This window comes from Pomacea canaliculata, linkage group LG2 (genome assembly GCF_003073045.1).
Source record: "Pomacea canaliculata isolate SZHN2017 linkage group LG2, ASM307304v1, whole genome shotgun sequence".
Classification (NCBI taxonomy): domain Eukaryota; kingdom Metazoa; phylum Mollusca; class Gastropoda; order Architaenioglossa; family Ampullariidae; genus Pomacea; species Pomacea canaliculata.
The window spans coordinates 29887078-29901127 of record NC_037591.1 but is presented as its reverse complement, the minus strand read 5'-3'; the positions used below and the strand labels follow the sequence as shown (position 1 = coordinate 29901127).

The 14050-nt window shown below is 47.9% G+C and overlaps 1 protein-coding gene across 11 annotated transcripts in view; it reads right to left on the bottom strand.

The window, feature by feature from the left end:
* The window catches only part of LOC112558328, a 74832-nt gene that overhangs the window by 46658 nt on the left and 14124 nt on the right, over positions 1-14050 (bottom strand). For 7 of the 11 annotated variants that reach the window (XM_025228759.1, XM_025228752.1, XM_025228746.1 and 4 more), the window contains one exon: positions 6729-6793. The gene's annotated coding sequence lies outside the window, so the exon portion shown is untranslated. Of the gene's footprint in view, positions 1-6728; positions 6794-7369; positions 8847-10530; positions 13694-14050 lie in introns of those variants that run through there. The other 4 variants (XM_025228753.1, XM_025228751.1, XM_025228754.1 and 1 more) reach the window with 2 other exon arrangements.

The following is a 14050-nucleotide window of genomic DNA, read 5'->3' as shown; positions in this document are numbered from 1 at the left end:
ACATGAAAGCTGCCACAAGCTGTGTGCAGTATTTTCCATTAGCACCGCATGGCTGTAAACTTACACAATTCAAACATTAAACAATTTTTGGTATGGCATACAGACAATGATGCAGTACCAAAAGATACTTTCAATACTATGGTAAATACGCGAAGCCATACTAAACATAAGCCAAACATTTTAACATTTAGTATATTTTTTACAAAAAAGCAAATCACTTTACACAAAAATCCTTTTCAAATCAAAGTGATACAGACTTTTTGCTAAAAACATCATAAAAATTTCACTGAAACGCTGCTTATGAAAATGATCAGAGCACTAACTGTATATGGCATTAAACTGAAGGGAAACAAGAATTCAGTTCTTGCTGTTACGTACATCAAATAACAAAACACCATTCTTCTGCCTGTAATTATTTTCCTGCAATTATAGGATTAAGAATTTTTGTTGCATGGCTTATTTTGTTTTACTGATCCAATAACTACATGGTCCTTGGTTAAGAGCTAATTTGTATATTTCAAGTTAAACTTGAAACACTTCATCTCTTGTCCGTGTCGGACATGCAATATGGAAAACATGTAACAACATTCTAATGAGAATGGGTAAATCATATGAGAACAGCACACTATAGTTAATTCAATGCCAAAGCATCAATTCATTCCATAGTCAAAATAAGGTAACAGCTTTCACCAACAGAGGGCATGTATATGCATACTCCAAGATACCAAAACAAGTATGCCTCAAAATGTCAACACAAGCATGTCCAAAGATGCCCACACCATTCTTCCTTGTGACCAAAGTATGACTGTACAAAAGCTTTTTTTGACTCTACAAAAGTATTTTGAAATGTAGATGATAAATCAGAAAGGATTAATAGTGTCTAAACCAAAAGCAACACTTTGTTCTATATTTAAAACTACCTCTTCTTCCCTAGCTGCTAGCACGAAACTGTTCTAAATGATTCTTTAGAAAATAGTCATTAATAAGTTAGCAAAAAAAGTAGACGACAAGCATAAACATGCAGTGAAATCTCAACAAAACCCTGGAGATAAGGATAAAACTTGTCCTTTTAACACTGACAGACCAAACAGCTGTATACTTGACGCACCGCAGAAAAATTTCTGGGTTCAAACCTGGTCACCCCTCAGCGATTTATCGGAATGTGCGATATTTGCGGTGCCTCAGTGACAGATCTCCACAAGACCCGCGAGCATGGGAAGGAGAACGAGTTTGTGGCGCTGCTCTTAGGGCATCTGAAGGCATCCCGGTGCCGGCGGCTGGCAGCGACCAGCCAGTCGTGAAGTGCGATCAAGCGGAAACGGCTCCATTATCGCCAAGGGACTGGAAGGTGGGAGGAGGGAGGCCAAACAGAGGGGCGCACACGGAGGGACGTCGCAAGGAAGTGGTAACCGAAGAAGGAAAAAAGAGAAAAACTAAAAAGATAATGGTTCCTTCGAGTCGATTACCCACTCGCGCGCGCGCGCGTGTAGGGTGGGGAATGTGTGGGTGTGGGTGGGAGAGCGCGTGCGTTCGTGTGCCTGTGCGTGAGCACGAACAAGAGGATCGCGCATACAAAGGCATTCGGGCACCGCGAGGCTTGCCACCAGCTGCGCACCAGAAGCCACAGCCTCATCATCAAAAGCTTATCAAGAGAACAGCGGGCTCAAGAACTTCGGTTAGAGGTGCTTTAGTATGGCGTTTGCCCTTAGACAAAGCGTTTACACCCTGCGAATATCTCTGTGTGTGAATATGTACAAAACTCCCTTTTTTTTGCCTCGTCTCAAAAATCTGCTATTATCCCAGTTTCCCTTACAGCGTTGTTATTCCTTTCGATGCATTCCTTCACTCGCCCACTTGTATTGAAGTGCGTACGCTTTGCCCTTTGACACAGGTGTCCTCCTCGCACCATCCTCCAGTTGATCACTACCCAGTCTTTATCTGCCTGCGGCCATAAGACAATGCAAAAAGCTGGAGACAGATGCACCCAGACTTGTCCTGGTTTGTGACATAAGTTTTTTTGTTTTTTGTTTTCACCCAACGAGAGACAAGTCCTGGAACAAACAATTAGTGGGTGTACAAACAGCGCCACACGCAGGCAAGACATTCCGAGCGGAATCAATAACTATATTTACCGACAGGCGCGCGGTGCAGGTGCGCGCGCAGTGTGAAAAAAGGAAGTCGCTGCACCTACCGGTATGCCCAAACCGGCGACTGCCTCGTCTGGCTGGTGCGGTCGGTCGGTCGTCGTGCGCCTCACCCCACCGAGCTTCACACCCCTTTAACCCAACTCGTCTAAGCCACCGCCGTACCTACGACCCTCTGAGGAAAGTTTAATGGTGTCGAATCTCTGCGAACCAGGGATGAAGAACCACCACACAACCTCGAATGCGAAACTGTAAATATCTGTCACACAATAAAGTGCAAACGACTGCAACGTGTATACGGGTGCTCAAGGAACGGAAACAGAATAGACGCCATTAAATGTGCATCGTGTGGTTTGATTTTTTCACATACACAAAGAAAAACCACCAAAAAACAAAGAACACAAATTTAACTGCTCCCCACCTCTCCCCATCCCCCCCCTCCCCACAAAAAAAAAAAAAAAATTACGATGTTCATGTAGCTTCTACCCCATCTCTCTTGCACTCGCACACACACAACTTCTCCCTCATGCTCTCTACGACATAGACCATTGCAAAGATATCAAGTTTGTGATCCCTGTCAAGTTCACTTGATTTCCCTGTGCGAGCCTGGGGCGGCCGCCGAAATCACTTCAGTGGAACAGTCAATAAGTGGAACCCTAGCCCCGCGTGTCACGCTGTTTGCCTGCAATGGTTCCGTGTACTCAAAGGCGTGACTATCTCTATACACTTTCCCTTGGCTCTCTCCAGTATTATTCCCAACTTCCCTTGACAGCAAGGGGTGTGTGGGGTGGGTCGGTTGGGGTGGGATTAGTGCGAGACAACGTAGAGAGGAGCGAAATGGCACTAGGGAAGGGAAGGAAATGAAGGGAGATGGAAACGAGAACATTGTCACCCCATTCTTCCCCCAAATTCAACTATACGACCACAAGACCTTCGATTTAATTGACGGGTCCTACTATGGGGGTGAAGTTACCGCTGCTTGTCCCTTATGAGGGGTGCTTTGTAAAGTGCTCGACAAAAAGGCTCGTCGTCGCTGGCATCGCTAGATAATAATTTAGATACACATGTCAACTCTTCTGATGGACGCTGTTATTCGTGCTCATTCGGATTGCATCGCTGCTGTAATCATCTAATCGACCGTAGCTTTCGAAAGAAACAGAGGCTTGCCGTAACTCTGGACAGCGGCTCGCTCGTAGAGTCCGCATCGGATAAAGAACATATTTCGTATTATTTCATATCAATTTAAATGCACAAGTCAGCAGCAGCACAAAATGGACGGTGTTTAATCGAGCATAAATGGAGATGAGAGAGAGTACACCCAACTTCTAGTCGACGAATAATAAGCAGCTGACAACGAATCCAACATGTCCACAGCCAGTTTTTAGTCTTTTTTCATATTTTTAAAACACTTGTTCCGCAAGAGCTCGAGGATTAAAGTTTCTCCATTCCTCCATCTCCTCTCTTTATCCCCAAATCTTAAATGCAAGGCGAATCACTTTCCTTTCTACTGACACGGTATCAAAGACCGCAAATCGGCAACGCTCTCTCTCTCTCCTGCATTCCTCCCCCCCACACTCAAACACCATCATCAGAACCACCACAACCAGCCCCCATCCCCACCTCTTCCATCTCACAATCTCACAGCTGAAAGACCCAGGGGTATCGGTTACCCAACGCGGGGTGAAACCCACCTTCACGCCGCTGCATCGAACAACTGCACCAGGCAAAAATCAATCATTGTTCACTCTACAGAAAAAAAGAAAAACCTCCTCTCCCTCCCTCTTTAAAAAAAAAAAAAATCGCCAAGAATGGTGGGAGATGAGAATTAGCCGGGACCTGCCGCATGTCTCTCCACCACCACCTCAACCCCTCTCCCCCAATTCCCTGTGACGCCAGGAGCTGCGGGTTTGCAGAAGCGTGATACCCGCTAAGAGCTTTGTCTCGTCGCTCAGCAGCTGTCTGGTCCTTGGCTGGAGACAGGGCCTCGAACCTCGACGAGACCACCAGCTCCCCGTGACATCTCGACAGAACGCGAGCAGCCACGCCAAGACAGTGGCCAGCGGAGAAGCCGTGGCACAAAAGCGTGACAAACACAACAAAGACTCTTCTCCTCTTGAAACAAAACCTCGCATTCTAACAGCTGTCCATCTTTTTAAACATTTTGTTTCTTGTAGATGTTCATCAGACACTCTACCGGTTCCAGCACCTATGTGAAGCGGGCTTAACAGAGCTATAGGCCCACACTAACACCGTGCTTCCTGACTCGCCTTTATTGCCCCGAGCTTGAATGCTGTAGCCCTATGACCACTTTTTCTCTTCTCTTCCCTCCCCCAACCTAATGGCCCCTATGCACAGAGCATGGTGGCGCTGGACTGGCCATTGCACCTAACCCCAAAATAAATCATGCGTTTTGTTTTCGGAATTTTTCTTCTCTTCATCCTAACTTCTGATTGCTTATTCTCCCTCCGCTCCCACTATTTTAAAAACCTTTACACGAAGCGCCGGCTTTTCCTTGGCGCCACTGAAAGGCGTGTCCCGCGATCGCCTAGCGGTTATGTCCCCGCTCTGCACATGCTCGATCGGGTTCAGTTCCCAGCGCCAATGCGCTCTCGCCATACCTGGAAGAGGTGCATGAACGTTTGTGCACCTTTTTTTGCGCACATTAAAGTGTCTACAAAGTTCACAGAGCGAACAGGCTTTGCGAGTCCTTGTACGTACGGAAAACATGACTGACGAATGCAATGGTCTCTTTTGTGATGAAATTGATGGGGGGTGGTTGGGATGGGGGGGGGGGGGTGGGTGTCCCTCCCCTTACTGTCGTCAATGTCTTCCTATCATGTCTCCAGCGACCTACCTGTGCTTCAGGTACGTTCATCGGCTGTGCCAGACCTCATGCGTTCCACAGACACCGTGGCCGACTGCTGTTGTTGTCTCTAGCTGGGTGGAGTGCGACGGAGGGAGAGGTTAGGTTGATGGGACGGGTCAGAAGCGATATGCATGTGAAGTGGTTGAATTTATGCTGAACACGGCAAAGAGCTGAGTGAACTCGGTGTGCCGTGTCTGTTCCAACCCAGTGGTGTAAACGCTGGCAAATTTCCTTGACCGCTCACGCAAATTATGAACTCGTGCATAATTCATCTGCGCTGTATGTGCGCGCCTCTGTGTGTGTGTGCCTCTGTGGGGAAAAAAAACAGCCTTTATTGGCAGCCTAGTCCGAAGGTGGGGGTGGAAATTGGTGTTTTACGCCGATCCAGCAACTAACAGCCTAGTCCAGGGCTATGTGGGAAAACAAGGCTAGCCGGCCACGCTGAACGTTTTTGTGTGATCTGAGTAGGAATCCCCTCTTCCTTTGTGCACCAGGTTGTCGAGAGGTTTTGTTCGCTTTGTGCTCCGTTCGCCATGAAAGCAAGTTAGGTAATCCTTTGTTGTCTCGTGGACACCATGTGCACGACCGAAACGCAAGCAACAAAGGCCCATCAGCCATACTGTCGTCTGCTGGCGAGGGTATAGGGTTAGGGCGTGAGCTGTGCCTCAAGGTGAATCTGCGGTAAATGCTGCCATGGAAGACGAGTCCAATGCCCAAAAAAATAAAGAAAAAAAATTTAAAGCACGTTGTTAAAACAGAAATAAAATGAGGTTCCATTATATTTAAGACATTTTATTTTTGAAGATTTTCACTTGTCTCTACAACAATTTTGCAAGATATTTCATCACCAAATGTGGCGGCATCACCTAACGCATGTGACCAAACCAGCACGCGGACGACGAAGCTCACTATAAGGCTAGGTGGCTGGCTCCAAAGTGCCAAGACCATGGATCTGGTAGCCTGCAGGGAAATTCACCCTCATCACGCCGGTGCCCAAGCTCCTTCACGGTTGCCTTGGCAGCGGAGGAAAATCCCCCTAGTGCCTGCTCAGCAGCACGGAACAAGAAGATGAGGTCAGGCGCTCAGTGAGAGAGAGAAAGGAGGGGTGGGGGTGGGAAATGCAGAAAGGGGCGTGATGGAGTTGAAGCATGGGTTCGGGTGTAAGAGGTGCTAGCCAGAGGGACAAGCCCCTTTAAAAAAAGACACCTATTTCTTTCACCATAATTATATCGTGTCTCCCGGCTTCAGACATTTGTTGACTCCATGTCCTGGGCATCAACCATATGCATTCAAAAGTGACGGATTTCAAATTTATAAGACACGTGCGTGTGCATGCACACATGCAGTAGAACAGATGAGGATGCACTAGAGACCTGGCTTTGCACATTTGATCAATGAAGCAACAAAAATTCCAAGTTATCTTGACTAGAAGAAGTATTCTTTCAGCAGGAATATTCTGTGCACGGCTGTGTGCACATGTACATTCTCTGTATAACTCCGATCTTTCTATTGTCGATTTTCCTAGACTGGTATAGGAAATAAATAGGTGTGCACGAGCGTGTGAGCTTAAGCAGTGAGAAGATAATTTTTATCTGTTGGTGTTTTGCGCAGGGTCAGATGGGTATTTACTGTGATAGTGTGTAAAGAGAGTGAGGGTAGAGTTTATTATCTTGTTTTTTCTGTTAAAATTTAAAGGTGTAAAATAAATAACAACTCACAGACTCATGTCTTTCATGGTCGCCACTCCGCCAGGCAGTTAAAGATAATCCCGTGAGCTCCAACTCTGCAAAAGATAATTCTCTATTAAAATAGACAAGCTGAACAATCATCAGCCCATTGATCTAATATCAATAAAGGTTTCTTACTGGTCAGGGGCAAAACATCCTCTTTAGCCCTCAAAAAGATAATTTTTATTTTATGTTATGATCTCTGAAATGCAGCAGTGAATCGTTGTCCCTGACAAGCTGCCCTCCCTTAGCAACTTCGTCATTCACACCTGACTTGACCCAATACTTCAGTGACTTGAGTAAGGGTGCAATGCAGATAGCTTCATGTTTCGGAACTGTTCTGATTTTCTACGCACCACGCAACCTCAAATCCTAAGCATTTTTCAGTACGCAGTATACAACATCTGAGTGTTTGTCCAAAGTGGTTCCACCGCCTACGTTTACATACATGTTAGCACCTACTTCACCAGCAATGTAACATTTCTGGGAGTTTTCGTCCAATGCCAATCATTCGTAGCTTCTGGAATGCCATCAGATCACCAGTACTATGCAGCAAACAGCAACTTTCCAAACTTGCTGTCTAATCTCCCAAACTATACCGAACAAGTGTACAACGAACGCAAGCCGCTTACCTGAAAATCTCACAATATTACAGCCCATAATATGTACCGGCTGTCGGCATCACGTACTGTACAGTGAAGTACAAAACTGAGCAGTCTATGTGTGACCCACACTTCTGCACTCGACAATGAGCGTTGACACATGAGCAGTGTAGCATGACCATCTTATTGGCGCTGAAGAGAAGCGTGACGAGACATGGCAGTAGTGATGGTTAAGACAAACTCTCAACATTACAGCGTGCAGTCAGTCGTTTCATCTAGCGGAGGGTGAAAACAACTTTTACGGAGGGGGAAAAAAATCAGTGTTGTTTAGTCTGTGTCTTGAGAGGGACTGCCTGAGAGGGCAGACAGGAGCAGTAGAGGGGGTGGGTGGTGTGTGTGTGCGAGGAGGTGGGGTGTTACAAGGCAAGGCGAGGTGGGCGAGAAAGATTCAAACATCGTAAACGCATTTCTCGACAACGGGCAGATGTTCAGGAACACAATGCCTCCATGAAACCATGGTAACAACAGCAGCAGTCAATTCAGACGACGACAGCCTGTGCAATCAGGCACAACTCGCGCGGCTCGCACAGCCCACTGATCTGTAGCCAGACACAATAGGTCACGCCCGCACGCACACACGCATGCGCATATGCGCGCACACGCCAGATAATTGCACGCGTGGGTTCTTTTATTATTCCCCCCTACTCAATAGGGGGAGGGGGTCAGATATATGATTATATCTCTGTCTCTGGCTGGTGGTTGATTTAAACTCACTCCTCCGTCATTGTGGGCTCTCGAGTCACTACCAACCGCCACAGATCTCACAACGTTCTAACCCCACCCACCCGCCGGTCCCCCTGCCTCTCTCCCTTCCTACCTCCCTACAGGCCAGCCACAGCCACTGATGTCGGAAAGACGACGTCGCCGATGGAATCACCAAGATCGCTGTGAGAGAAGGTTGAGGGGGTGGGGGTTGGGCAAGAAGGCATGGCGACGTCTACAGAGCAGGAGGGAACGACTCCCAGGCCCACTGTTGTTGAAGGAGATGCAAAGAGAGGAAAAGGAAGTTGGAGAGTTGGGGGGGGGGGCATGGAAGAGAAGAGTGGCGCTGGCTGTCAAAGCTCACGGTGTTCTCCGTGCAGGGGCGTTTGCTTGACTGAACACAACTGTCAGGACCTGTGGCTGCACGGGCGGTGAGGGAAGAAACCTGGGACCTACTATCGACAAGCCCAGTCGCCTCGGTAACACTCTCTTGTCGTCAGCTCTGAGACTACGATCCTTCCACGCAGTCTCCTCCTTCCAAGAAGCGTTGATGATGGCTGTGTGCCGTGTTCTTTCCTTCCATGACAATAATTTTTAAATGATACCATTATCATTATATCACCAGCAGCACTCCTTACTTTATCCAATATAGCAGCGGGTGTAAAAAGGCTCGCGGGGTTTTCCCACCCAAGTCATCGAGTGAGTTTCTCTGGATCTCCCCCCCCCCCAACAACAAACACATACACACCACCACGAAGAACTCGGATAAAGTGGTATTCAGGTGAAAACACAAATGTCCGCCAAAGGTGACTGTAAAACAATCATACAATTCAATCACAGTGAAGTCCATTCGTCTGAAAGACTAGTCGCCTCGCTATCGAGAGTGGCCGAGGCAGGATCGTGGCTACGCTGGAACGTCCATGACGCCAGTAGTGCGCAGGTCCTGCTGCAGTTCCCTTCACCCCCACCACCACCATCGCTGCCCACATCCACAGAGCAGTGTAACCTCGCCCTTTGTTTCTTGGCTCCACTCACCGTCCCCTTTTTAGCAGCAGGGCGCTGTGCCCGCGTGACGCTAGAGAAAAAAGGGGTCTCCCCCGAAAGGTGCAATGCCTGCCTGCAAGCGAGAAGAGAGGAAGTTAACCAGTACAAACACATGGCACGACAGGGCCGAGAGAAAGAGAGAAAAAAATATGCACAAACCGGCAGTCTGGTGCTAACCTCACCCCACCCACCACGGATGGTCCGCGTCAACCCAAACTGCTCGCCCCTCAACCGCGTCTCAGCCTCAGGTGCTGCTATAAGTTTGACAACAAGAGTACACGCTATCGGGCGTGCCGATAAAACGCACGGTCTGTGAAGCAAACCCGTGTGCCAGTGAAACGTGCGAGAAAATTTACGGTCTGTGAAATGTGCGGGGGATGGGGGACCAACACTTTACCACCTGTAAAACGTACGACCTGTGAAATGTGTAAACCGTACTACAAGTGAAACGTGTACAAAACCTGCGGCCTGTGATCCGCGTTGCAATCGACTCTCTCTCTCTGGCTGCATCCAGCAGGAGGACCGATATTTGGTCTCTACACGCAGTTTCGCCTAAACAGGTCGACATAAAACAAAACAAGAGGCAGCACTGTGCGTGCCCATGAGCAATCCAGAACCAAAACACGTTCTTCGCCACTGCCCAATGAAAACCGCCTGCAAAAAGGAAGTCGGGCGTGAGAGGGGGGTGGAGGTGGGGTGGTGCTTAGGGAGGACGAGAAGCAGGAGACCAAACAGCGAGGTTGGCCGTATGATGTGGGACTCGCCGCTCAGTCTGTGGTATCCACTTAACTACGCATCTCACTGACGCGGCTGAAGACGAAGGAACGAGGCCGAACAGTAAGGACCAAAGAGAAGAAAGCATTCTGAGAAACGTTTGTGTGTACGGGCGCGCGTCCGCGAGTTTTTGTGAGGAATATGCACCGAACCAGAACCGCCAAGGTACGAAAACATTCAAAACGAAAGCTTCAAAACTACAGAAACGCTCAAGGAAAACGGATCTAGGCTATATCGAAAAATCGTTGAGCAGACCCTCAAAACTGAGACTTGGCGATTATAAACAGACACGGGATGAGAACAAAACTATTCAGTCTTGTGCGAACCGAGTTAAGTGACCTGGAGTGACCCTTCCCCTGTCTCAAAAGTCGTAAAGCAGAAAAGAACAATTCTAGTCGCAGAGAACAATAAAAGTCAAACCTTGTCTTCATTATCTCTAAGTCTTGAAGTGTTTTGTTTGTGTGTGTTTGATGGCTATGGTAGTGGATAGAATATCTCAGTAACTCAAGCGCCAGTCTGTACAAATCCTCGCTTACTGACCATGACAGTACGCCATATAAAATAATAATAAAACGCTACTGCTAAGTAGTAACAAGTAAAGGAAAACATACCTAATGACTAATGCCGCCTTGGGAGTAGGCCGAGGGGCAGGGCAGGGGAAGGGTGGTGGTCATAGGCGTCTTGCACCGTGCATCAGCAGCACTCGACAGTTCTGTTCCGCCACCGTCAAAACTCGTGTCCTCGCGAGAAAGAGGGAGGGCCAGAGAGAACAAGCGGGGCCGATGTTGCGTCCGTCCAGCCCGCCAGCCAGCCAGCCCCTCATTAAGATTCTGGGCAGGCCAAAGCCCTCTGCGGCCTCAACCGTGGCTTCACGGTGCGCTGACTTCCATAATGGTCTGGCGTTCAGCAGCACGTCCTGTGCGCCAAAAGGTACCGTTAGGTGCGCTCGCCGCCCAAGACTGCAAAGGACCGACCTTTAGCATGCTGGATGGGCGGGGACACGCTTGTACACACACAAGCCGTGCATCCGTATCCGTGTTTGTCTAAGTGCTACGAGAAAGGGGATGGGGGGGGGGGGAATTGTCGGTAATGGTGGGGTATCTAAAAGAAGGGGTGTGAGGAAGAAACTGGTGGAGGGAAGGACAAAGAAAGAGAGTGAGATTTAAAAAAGAAAGGGTGGTAAAGGAAAAGTGCGCTGTTAAACCTGTGAATCACACTCCACGATCCTGCATGCAATGACTGTACACTGGCGCCATCATCCAGGCCATTGTCGTGGTCTCTCAATGTAACTGTTGCGCAAAAAAAAAAAAAAGAAAACCCAGCTCGTTAAAATGTCTACTTGTAAATCGCCCCCTCCCACACACACACATTCCACCCCATGTCGAACCCTCATCGTCCTCCCTCCCTCACCTTCCCGCTCCTTGCCTCGGAGCAGTCGGACGCATCGGCACTACCCCCACCCCTTTCCTACCTTACAGTCCCTTTCCGCTGACAGGGTATCGTCTTCCCTGTCTTCATTGATCGGAAGTGCCCGTGCCCACAGGGTGTGACAGGGCATATTCATGGCTGGCCAAGCGTGGCCAGGCCAGGCCCAAACCTAATCCGTGACAAATCAGGCTCAACCAGCACGGACAGCACCGGTGTCGGTGCAAGCTCGCTGGGTTGGTGCAGTACGAAGATGTACACAGTGTGCAGTGGGGTATTGTGTCCTACACCATTTCCTACGCAAACAGCGTGCAATGCTACCCACGAGGACGTGCAGTAAGTTTGCAATCAACGCGACCGTATTTCTTGGATCTCGCGAGCGCGCGCACCCAAGCATATGTACGCACGCACACATCTTTTTTTTTAGTTCTCCCTTGCTTCGGTCTATGATTCTGATTATTACAAAGAGCACTGCTCAGTGTCTCAAGCACGACTATTGTTGAAACGCTTTCGAAATAAGTTACAATACACTCCCTGTTTCATTAAAATACCATGCACCGCCTTTCTCGCCTAGTTTATAGTTTATGTATTCCGCTACATGAGCGAACAAACGTTTGACCCTTTCCTAACCCGCGTCCTGAAACACAATTCCATTATGTTCCTAGATTGAGGTGACTGCACTGGGCGAGGAGTAGGCCGTGCAGGTAGGCAGCCGGGTGTTAAAAGAGTTCAGCATTAGCTTTAGCAATTGCAACAAAATTATATGCATGAATTCTGTCAGGCAGAAATAGTGTACACTGATAGAGACAATGTGCCTCTGCTCTTTCCCCTTACTCTGACCCCTCCTCCCTCAAGTCCACACCACGTCCTGCATCTGACTGAGCTGAGGTTGAGAACATCAGGACAAAACTACTGTGAACTTAAGCGCGAGTGTCAAAATCTCCAATCTTCACACGACTAAGCAGCTGCGACCCACGGCTAAATGCAAAATAATGTTAGCGCTGTTCTTTCTTGTGCTTGCGCGTGCAATTTTTTTTCGTCTCTGGTGGCGAAAAGAAGAGAAAGAGGGTTCGTACGTGAGAAGCAGGCAGACGGGCAGACCCGACAATGTGTGGATAGCCTGGCAAGCCAGTGGGCTGTGCAAATGACTTCAGTGCGACACGAATGACTTCTTGTAATGAGTGAATGCATGCCTTCTAGCTCACACAAGATGCATTTCTCTACAGCACACCGCATGCATCTTTCAATTACCTCTCTCTTCGTAGGTTACGGAACAAGCAAAGATGGTGTGGATGGAGAGTGGATGTACAAGGAAGGCCAGTAAAGACACAGGTGAGGAAAGGAGCACGATACCTGTATTGAAACGTGTGAAACTGCGACGCTACACAAACGTATTTCAACAAACTGCTACCACACCCCCAACTATTTACGATTGTTAAACTGACAAGAGCGACACGACTGTCGAGAAAGACACGTCGATCTTAAGCACCGTCACATGATTGCCTTTCTCACTCCCCCCTCTCAAAAAAAAAAAAAAAAAAAGACAATAAACAATGTCATTCGTCAATCCAATCCTGTTGGCAACTTGACGCTAAAAGAACACTGAAGCACAACATCCTCTTCGCCCAATGATGATGGTTGCCGATGTTGTCAAATTGGTGAAAGAGGTGCACGTTATGAAGTTATTAATGGATTATCTCGCTTAGCTCTCAGCTGAAAACGATAACCTTGTGGCCTTCGTAGCAGGGACTCGCAAGAAACGGACATCACGCCCTGGGAGTGCACCTAGCATCGCGAGAACCTGCGAAAACGTCTCTCAAACATGGCGTCCGATCGTAAATACCGCTCTCCATGAAGAACAGCGAATGCTATCTCCGAACTACGAGCTCCGTTAGAAGGTATCGGAGGGCAGTAAAGCAAGCATGGAAAAACTGATCCGTGCTAATCCGCTGCGGCTTATTACGGAAATTGGCGTCCTCGTGCCTTGTTCTTCGCCAGATCCCGCTAGCGAGCCGTCTGCTTCAGCCACCCACCGACATGGCATCCAACACAAATTAACTCCCCTGACATGCCGCGCTTACCTTACTTATCCTAGACGCGTCAGAAATGCCACAACACTTCCTATCGTCAAGCGCGCCTGGCTTGTCGGAGGCTTGACTCTCAAGACTTCGTCGTTTCTGCGGATTTAAAATTTTTCTGAGCCGGAATCCACTATTGCCAGGCTAAAGCCATATTACTGCCAACGAGCTTTTGATCGCACTTCATGACTGGCTGATCTTGTTGAAGTCTGTTGTGATCTGCTAATTCTATTATCAAAGGCTTGGACGCGCGTTTGTAATTGCCCACTGCTGATGAAATCTCACTCAAATTATTTAGGCTCTTAGAAATAACTTTTTCATGTCTCTTAAAAATAAAATCAAGTGATATGCTGAAGACAGTGTGTGAAACGCCAATAGGAGAAAGACTCAAATACTCTTTAACAGTTTCCAAGAGTTTACTCATGACTTGGCTATGTTAAAACAACTTTTAAATTTGTTTTTATAATATACTTCCCTGTTCTACAGTGAGCTCAATGTCTGTCAACAAAAGAAAGTAGCACTGATAAAACAAGACAAGTCTGCAAAATATAAAAAGGCAAGGATTCCCTGCCACAGGAGGTATTCATGGAAGAGGGTTTTTTTGATTTGAAAGATGAAGTATTAGCAC